The sequence below is a fragment of the Zingiber officinale genome, chromosome 11A (genome assembly GCF_018446385.1).
Source record: "Zingiber officinale cultivar Zhangliang chromosome 11A, Zo_v1.1, whole genome shotgun sequence".
NCBI lineage: Eukaryota > Viridiplantae > Streptophyta > Magnoliopsida > Zingiberales > Zingiberaceae > Zingiber > Zingiber officinale.
The window spans coordinates 27,473,356-27,482,772 of record NC_056006.1 but is presented as its reverse complement, the minus strand read 5'-3'; the positions used below and the strand labels follow the sequence as shown (position 1 = coordinate 27,482,772).

General features: G+C 35.1%; 1 non-coding gene across 1 annotated transcript; it reads left to right on the top strand.

The window, feature by feature from the left end:
* The first annotated feature begins 8,253 nt into the window (after positions 1-8,253).
* On the top strand, positions 8,254-8,359 carry LOC122033101. The gene has a single exon (XR_006126362.1). It is a non-coding gene; the product is annotated as a small nucleolar RNA R71 (small nucleolar RNA).
* Positions 8,360-9,417: the final 1,058 nt, after the last annotated feature.

The following is a 9,417-nucleotide window of genomic DNA, read 5'->3' as shown; positions in this document are numbered from 1 at the left end:
TCAATGCCAATAAGTGTTCATCTGGAAAAATATCATTAATAGGCATATCGTTCTCTACATTCTTTTCTTCATTCTGCCATACTCGAGATAAATGATCTGCCACTACATTTTCTGCCCCTTTCTTATCTCTAATCTCCATAGTTGAATTCATGAAGAAGTAAAATCCATCTGATAAGTCTTGGTTCAACATCCTTCTTATCCAGTAAATATCGAATGGCCACATGATCAGTATAAACTATCATGTTTGAACCTACTAGATAAGATCTGAACTTATCAATTGCAAAAACTACTACTAGGAATTCCTTTTCTATAGTAGAATAGTTTACTTGAGCTGCATCAAGTGTCTTGCTTGCATAGTGAATTGCATGTAGAATCTTGTTCTTCCTTTTACCTAGAACTACTCCTACTGCAAAATCACTGGCATCACACATAATCTCAAATGGAAGCTCCCAATCTAGATTACTGGGGCTGAAATGAGGGTAGTTTTAATCTTTTTGAAAGCTTCCATGCAATCATTATCAAAACAGAATTCAACATCTTTATTCAGCAAATTCGTAAGTGGCTTAGAAATTTTTGAAAAGTCTTTAATAAAACGCCTATAAAATCCAGTATGCCCCAAAAAACTCCTTACTCCTTTCACATTGATTGGCGGGGGTAACTTTTCTATTACTTCTACTTTAGCTTGATCTACTTCAATCCCATGCTCAGGTACCTTATGTCCCAAAACAATTCCTTCTTTAACCATAAAGTGACATTTTTCTCAATTTAATACCAAGTTCACATCTTCACACCGTTGAAGAACTGTTGAGAGATTTCGTAAACAAGTATCAAAATTATTCCCATAAACTGAGAAGTCATCTATAAATACCTCCATGATTTTCTCTATTAAATCTGAGAAAACTGTCATCATACACCTTTGAAAAGTAGCTGAAGCTTTACAAAGTCCAAATGACATACGACGATAATCAAAAGTTCTAAAAGGACATGTAAAAGTAGTCTTCTCTTGATCTTGAGGGTGAATTGGAATTTGGAAAAACCCTAAATAACCATCCAAATAACAAAAATAAGAATGCTTTGCTAGCCTTTCAAGTATCTCATCAATAAATGGTAAAGGAAAATGATCCTTCCTAGTCTCTTTATTTAATTTCCTGTAGTCAATACACATTCGCCACCCTGTGACTGTCCATGTTGGAACTAATTTATTATTTTCATTCCTGATCACAGTCATCCCTCCTTTCTTTGGAACTACATGCACTGGACTCACTCATTCACTATCTGAAATAGGATAAATGATCCTGACATCCCAAAGTTTAAGTACTTCTTTCTTTACCACCTCTTTCAAATTTGGGTTCAACCTCCTTTGATGTTCAATTAAATTTTTATATCCTTCCTCAAGTAAAATTCTATGCATGCAAAGAGAAGGATTAATTCCTTTAATACCATCAATGGTGTACCTAATGGCTTTTCTATGCAATCTTAACTCTTTAAGCAATCTTTGCGTTTCTAGCTCGGTTAAATTTGCATTGATTATAACTGGAAAGGTGGAATTCGGTCCAAGGAATGCATATTTGAGGTTAGGTGGCAATAGCTTTAACTCAAGCTGTGGTGGCATAATTTTTGGTGAAGTTATATCTTGCTCTAACAACTTTATTGCTTCTTTTTGATATTCTTCTTCTAGATTCCCCTTGGATTTCAATACCATCCCTCTATCTTCCTCATACGTATCTTCATAAACATTCAAACATTCTACCTTTTCAAAAGGTTCATTTGAAGATGTCCCTTTGCTAAACATTTTCAATAGAGATTCACAACACCAAGGAAATAAGTTTTGGAACTCCTTTTGATTCAAAGTAATGCCTCCTTCAAACTCATTTACACATTCTTCACTTTCTCTTACTTTAACTTCACATACACTAAGTGAGAGAGTCGTTAAATTTTTTTCTGACCAATCATTAATATTTGACGTTATCCTGCAAATTATCTCATATGCTTCATCCAAACTTCTCTTCATGAAAGATCCTCCAAATGCTAAATCTAACTGGCTCTTATTTCTGAAAGAAATTCCAACATAGAATAAATGTACGATTAACCATTTCTCAATACCATGATGTGGACATGAATGTAAAAGAGATAAATATCTCTCCCAAATTTGATGTAATTCCTCCCCATCAAGTTACTTAATGTTCAGAATTTGATTTCTCAAACGTGTGGTTTTTTGGTGGTGAAAAATATTTGTTCAGAAATTTTTGCTCTAACTCATCCCAAGTTCTGATACTCTGAGGTTGAAAAGTATTGAACCACTTCTTCGTAACATCCTTAAGACTGAAAGGAAAAACTAGTAATCGAATAGCATCAGATGGAACCTCCTTATATTTCACTATATTACAATATCTATGGAACTCCATGAGATGTGAATAAGGATCCTCCATCTTTAATCCCCCAAACTAAACCTGCTGAATTTTTGAAATAAAGGATGGTTTAAGCATAAAATTTCTCGCTTGAATTTTTGGTTGAACAATTGGCCCTAATTCTAGGGTAGACTTTGGAGCTCCATAATCTTTCAAAGATCTGAATGCCATATTTGAGTTACTCTTGTTCTTCTTAATGACTTTGAGAGATTTTCCTTCTATGAAAGGTTCTATTAATTTTAGGATCAAGAGGAAGTAAATCACCTGCAAAGTTAGATTTTCGCATACAAGAACTGTTGGATCTAAATCACCTGCAAAGTTAGATCTTCACATACAAGAACTGTTGGATCAAGATGCGCTAGATGGGGGGGGGGGGTGAATAGCGCTTGTGACTTTCACTCGTCGGATTTGTAAAACGATCAAGAATTACGCACATCGAAAATAAAAGAAAGACAACAAACACACAAGAGAACACCAAGGTTTTACTTGGTTCGGAGCCTAGGGTGACTCCTACTCCAAGGCCCGCGATCGTTGATCACTTTCTGTGGGCAACAACTATATCACGCAAAGATAGTACAAATATGTATTACAATAAGTGCAGTAATAATAAAAATTCTACCGATGACAGAATCGAAATCTCGGAGCTCTAGGTCGTCGGGGACTTGTAGTATCACTTCAGGGCGTCTTTTGGAGCAGCACGTTGTAGTAGAAGAACTTTAGAATTGATGATCTATACTGCTACTCGAACACCCCTTTTATGCACTGCTGGAGGCGCCTCCAACACCATCCAAGGCGCCTCCAACAAGCCGAGTCAGCCGCGTGGATCAGAATGGACCTGGTCGCAACTCATCCACTTGAAGGCGCCTTCAAGCCAATCCAAGGCGCCTCCAATCTCTGGTCCAAGGCGCCTCCAGCTCTATCCGAGGCGCCTCCAGCAGTGCTTCGCGACCAGCTCACATTCTACACCCTAGGCGCCTCCAAGCTCCATGGAGGCACCTCGGGCACTGTTCATCCGAGGCTTAGCTTGTTCCTTTTGTACCTGCAAGACACGTTAGTCCCAAAACAACAACATACCCTACAAGACAAAGTTAGAACAGATATAAACAAGATAAATCAAGTGATCAACAATCGTCAGACTGTCCGGGTCTGATTTCAGATTTCCGACCGAAAACCCTAGGTCGACCCAACGCCTACTGTTCCCTCTGCGGGGAACGTGTCCTCACCTACTCCCCTCAGGAGAGATTACCTGATGCCAGTCCGATCCTCCAAACCGACTGAAATTTCTGCCTAGGGTTACCACCCCCTAGGACCTAGGGTTACCGCCCCCTAGGGCTTTTCTCCACCTAGGGTTACCACCCCCTAGGACCTAAGGTTATCCCCCTTAGGATTTTCCTCCCCACCTAGGGTTACCACCCCCTAGGATTTTTCTCCACCTAGGGTTACCACCCCCCTTAGGAGTTTCCTCCACCTAGGGTTACCACCCCTTAGGATCTAGGGTTACCACCCCCTAGGGTTTTCACCTTGCCTAACCACAGCTAGGACTTTTGCCTAAGAACACTTAGGACTTTCCTGCAATCTCCATTAGACATGTTAGATCATAAATAAGCTTAACTTTGATTCCTTTGCCATTATCAAAACTTGGGTTCGATTGTCGTATGCTTCCTCCACCAACAATCTCCCCCTTTTTGATTATGACAACTGAAATTCAAAGTTAAGTAAAATAGATGAATAAATGATCTTCAAAGTTTAAGTAAGAAACATAAACAAGCTTAAGTAAATAAGTTTAAGTGCAAGCATAACTTAAACTGAAACATACTTAAACTTTTAACAATGTAAGACTCCCCCTTAATAAGAGCTCTTTTTAATTTAAATTTTGCGAATTGAATTTTGAATTTTTCCCTACTCTCCCCCTATGCCATATATCAAAATAAACAAGGGAGATACAAGGAACAATGATCAATGACCTTAGCTTCTTTTTATCTTTTCAAAAATGTTTAGAATAAAGTCGTTAACACTTAGCTTTTAGGAGTTAATATTATTGCAAAACTTTTAGCTAAGTGAAACATTTAACTGTTAGAAAAAAACTAGGTAAACTTTGAGAAATGCTTCATTTGAAAAGTTAAATTTGAAAGGCTTTGTTGAAAATATTTTCTTAAATTCTTAAAGTCTTTTTAAAAGACATTTTCTTTATTTCGAAAAGTTTTTTTTTTGAGAAATATTAAGTTAAAATTAAACAAGCTTTTTCGAAAAAATATTAAGTTAAAATTAAACAAGTTTTTTTTTTGAAAAATACTTAGCTTAATTTTAAAAGAATCTAAAAAATATTTAGCTAAGTTTTGAAAGAAGGTAAACGATATTTAGTTTAGAAAGCTTTTTGCAAAAAGAATTGAATTTTGAAAAAAAATTTTAAAACACTTAGTTAAATTTGGAAACCTTTAAATAATATTTATCAATTTTTGAAAGAGCTAAAAACACTTAGCTTATTTTAACAAGCCTTTTGAGGGATATCTAGCTAAGATTTGAAAAATATTTGGTAAAGTAATTTGAAAATCTAGATTTTGAAAAGGCTTTGAAAATGATTGAGTTTTAAAAAGCTTTTGAGAAAAGAAAAAAATAAGCTTGAAAAGTTGCAACTAAGGCCATTTTCACATAAGTTTAAGAAGTCCTAAAGTCCAAGCATGAGTAACTTGAAAATTAAAATTAATCATTTAGTTCCTGGGGCCAAATGTCTAACCATTTTGCTACTAGTTGATTACCTAGAGCGCAACAACTTTCACTTGGTTAGTCAAGTTAAGTCAATTGATCTAGTTAGATCTGACTAGGTCTGGATGACTTAACTTGATTAATGTAATGTTGTTTTTTAACGCTCAGACTTACTGCGATGTACAGAAATAAGTATTCTGAAGTCTAGGTTGTACCCTATGCATCTCCCACTGTTCTAAGTCCTTTAGCCACAAACAAGGTAAGCTTAGTGTGCTTATGTGATTCTCTGGCTAAAACTAGGGGAACATGATTTCTAAAGGTAAGCCCTAGGCTAAGTCCAAATTTTGAAGGTCTAATAAAATTAGGATTTTCAAAACATTATTTTTCCTAAAATTTTGAAGGATACAAGAACCAAGCTGATTAAATATAAGGAACATAAGGTCTATTCTACTAAGCACATTCCTATTTATCTTCTAAGTGCATTGAACTCAAGTTTAGGTAAGGGCTTTGTGAATATGTCAGCTAGGTTTGATTTGTACTCAACATAGTTAAGTACAATATCACCCCTAGCTACGTGATCCCTTACGGAATGGTGTTTTACTTCTATATGTTTAGTTTTTGAGTGGTGAATTGGGTTTTTGGTTAGATTAATTGAACTTATGTTGTCAATTGAAATTTTAATGTTCTGATATTCTAGTTGATAATCTTTTAGTGTATGCATCGTCCATAGTAGTTGAGATGCACATTCTCCTAGGGCTATGTACTCAGCTTCAGTGGTTGATAGGGTAACACAATGTTGCTTTTTGCTTGACCAACTTACTAGGCATTGACCTAGAAATTGACAACTATCACTTGTGCTTTTTCTATCTAGCTTGCACCCGGCATTGTCTGAGTCATAATAGCCAGTTAGATCAAGGGTGCAAGTCCTAGGGTACCATAGTCCTACATTTAGGGTTCCCTTAATATACCTAAGTATTCTTTTAATATAAGTTAGATGTGACTCTTTTACACAAGATTGATATCTTGTGCACATACCTACTACAAAAAGACAAGAAATCATGAATCTAGATAATGAACATGCTAGCATTTTCACTTAAAGATAAGAAAGCATATAAGTGAAGTTTGATGTTCTCAAGATGAATGCCACAAGAAATCAAAACAAAATGCAAGACATAAGCAAAAACAAAAAAAAAATAAAAAAACAAACAAAGCAATTCAAATGCATCTAATGCATCCCCCCAGACTTAAACTTTTCATTGTCCCAATGAAAACTAAAAACAATGTGGAAGAGATTAAAACTAAGAGAAGTTACCAAATGATGCATGCCAAATGCCCATGTCATTAACTTCTCCATCATGTAGTTACACTCCTTCTAATCTTTGAGTCCTATAAAAGAAGATTGACAACAAAAATTAAGTAGAGGAAACATGTTTATTATAAAGAATGAAATGAAAGTAGAAAGAACTAAAGACAAATGAAAACAAAGAAAATGAATTTGGGTTGTCTCCCAAGAAGCGCTTGTTTAAGGTCATTAGCTTGACCACCTCATTAGATTTATCGAAATCTCGCTCTTGGAGGGGTAAGATATTTCAACACCCTCCTACCAAGGGCTCTTATTATGGAGGGAGCTTTCAATATAGGAATTACAAAATGAAGTATTGCTCTCTCCATCTTCGTCTTCTTTGAAGTTTTTCCGGTGGTCGAAGACGGTTCAGATTGAGCTTCCAATCATTAGCCCAAGTGAAATCTGCACATGCAAAGAAAATACAAATCTCCCATAAACATATTAGATAAGATAGAGCTATAACCATATTAAGATAAGCAGAATAAGAAATAAAAACTGAATCACATCCAACAAAGTCAATAATATGTACCTCTATAAAATTTTTCAAAAGATCATAAGAAGTACTTACCTTGCTTTGCTGAGAGATACCTGATATTTCTAAACATGTGGATGTGATTTCCTCTGAATCAAATGATGGTTCTGGCTCTGGCTCAAGTGTTGGTGATATCAAAGATGGTGATTCTTGAGACTCAACCATATCTACATGAGTCCCTACACATTGTCCACAACATGCTCAATCCTTGCAACTCTTACAACATCTAAGGATTGTGTGGACAAAGGAGGTTATTCTTGAGATGCTGCTTCCACAACATAGCTCCCTACACATTGCTCCATATCAACATCATCAACACAAATATCAAAAAACAAACCCACATCAATATCCTCAATAGGAGAATCAACTATAGGAGGATCAATAACTTTACTTGCAGTTTTAAATTGATCTACCACATCACATTCATTATCTGAAAATTAATGTCACTACAACACCCTAAAAAATTTGGTTGTAGATCTGAAAACTTATTTACCACTGCATTATCTTTATAATCCTCATCTGAAGAGTCTTAATCTTTATACAAATTCAAAAATCTGCACTCAACCTTACCAGTGTCATAGAATTTTTTAAAGTCATAGTTCTCATTGACCCCCACTAACCTTTGTGGAAAAGGAACCCTTAGTCAAGGTCTTGGAAAAGGTACTTCTAATTTCCGATATTCCCTTTTAGCTTATGGAGGAGATTCAACTTGCTTATCTAGTGTTGGTATGATCAATCGTTGAGGGAAAGGTGCTTGTGGCATTTGGGAACCTCCTGGAATAATGAAACAGAGTTCATGTGGTCTTCTATTGTTCTTCTTCTCAATTCTAAACATGTCCTTCAGAAGTTCTTCATGATTTTTTTCAATTCTCAACCCAACATCATCACACTTTTCACTAGATCTTGTCTGTGAAGGAGGGGGATCTTCTTTAAACCAATTTGAAACAATACTTTCAATCTTTGCCCCTAAATGTTTGAACTCCCTGTTCTGTGACTTGTGGTTTTCAAAACTTATAGATGGTTGAGTTACAATTTGTTTGACAGGATCTATAGCATTTATGGCTTGCACTTCTTGAATGTTTGAGGGAGATTTCATCCAACTTATATTCGACCATTCATGGAGGTTCAATGTCACTTGATCAATTAACATATATGTTTCATCTACACTTTTGTCCATAAAAGAACCTCCAGCTGATGAATCCAATAAACTCTTGTCTGAGAAAGAAATTCTCCCATAGAATATGTGCAGAATCAACCATTTTTCAAACCCATGATGAGGGCATTGTCTTTGAAGACTATTGAATCGATCTCATGCTTCAAACAATGATTCTCCATATGCCTGAGCAAAATTTGTTATGCAATTCCTCATATACACTATTTTGCTTGGAGAAAAAAAATGATTCAGAAATTGCTTCTCCAATTGTTCCCAACTTGTGATACTTTGAGGAAGGAGAGAATATGACCAAGTCCTTGCTTTATCCTTGATACTGAAAGGAAATACCATCAATCGAACTGCATCTATTGACACTCCTTCACATTTCACCATATCACAAATCTCTAAAAATGTTTCAAGATGTAGATATGGACTTTCTGATACTTCTCCTCTAAATTTGTGACCTTGTATCATAAAAATTAACTCTGGGTCTAGTTGGAAACTTTCTGCTTCAATTTGAGGTTGCACAATGAGAGATAAAAATCTTGCAGAAAAGGGTGTAGAAAAATTTCTCATGGACCTGCTTGACATGTTAGTGCTCATGGATATTCAAGAAAAAATTATTAGAAGAAAGAAAAATTGAAGAATCAAAGATAAGAAATAAAATGTAATATGAGAAGAAAGAAAAACAATGCATAATTAAAATTGCAAGAAAGAAAGTGCATAATGAAAACAAGAAAGAAAAGATAAAATGAAAAAGAAAGATGTCTAGAATAATTCATATGCTAAAGATTGCAAGATATGTTTACAAAAGAAAAGAAGAAAGAAACTAGATCAAAAGAGAAAATAGAGAAAAGTTAGATTAGAGTGCTAGAAATCAAGAATGCAAAGTTAGAATTAGAATTAGAATTGCAACAAAAAGAATTGTCAAGAATTAGAAAGATATGCAAATGATGAAAACAAAATTCTAAAGATTAGTTTCAATTATGCTAATGAAAAGAAAAGAAGAGTTATGTTTAGTCTAACTTAATTGATAATCTCTAATGTTATAGCGCAGTCCCCGGTAATGACGCCAAAAACTTGTTGACTCTCCTCAAGTGTACGGAAATGTCGTAAGTAATAATAAAGATATAATATCCACAGGGACTGGAATAACCACTAAAGATTTATCAACGCGAATTAGCTAAACAACCAATCAATTGTTTGTCAAAAGCTAAATGCAACTATGCAAAGAAAAACATAAAGATGAAAGAATAACAAACAAGAATGAGGGCTT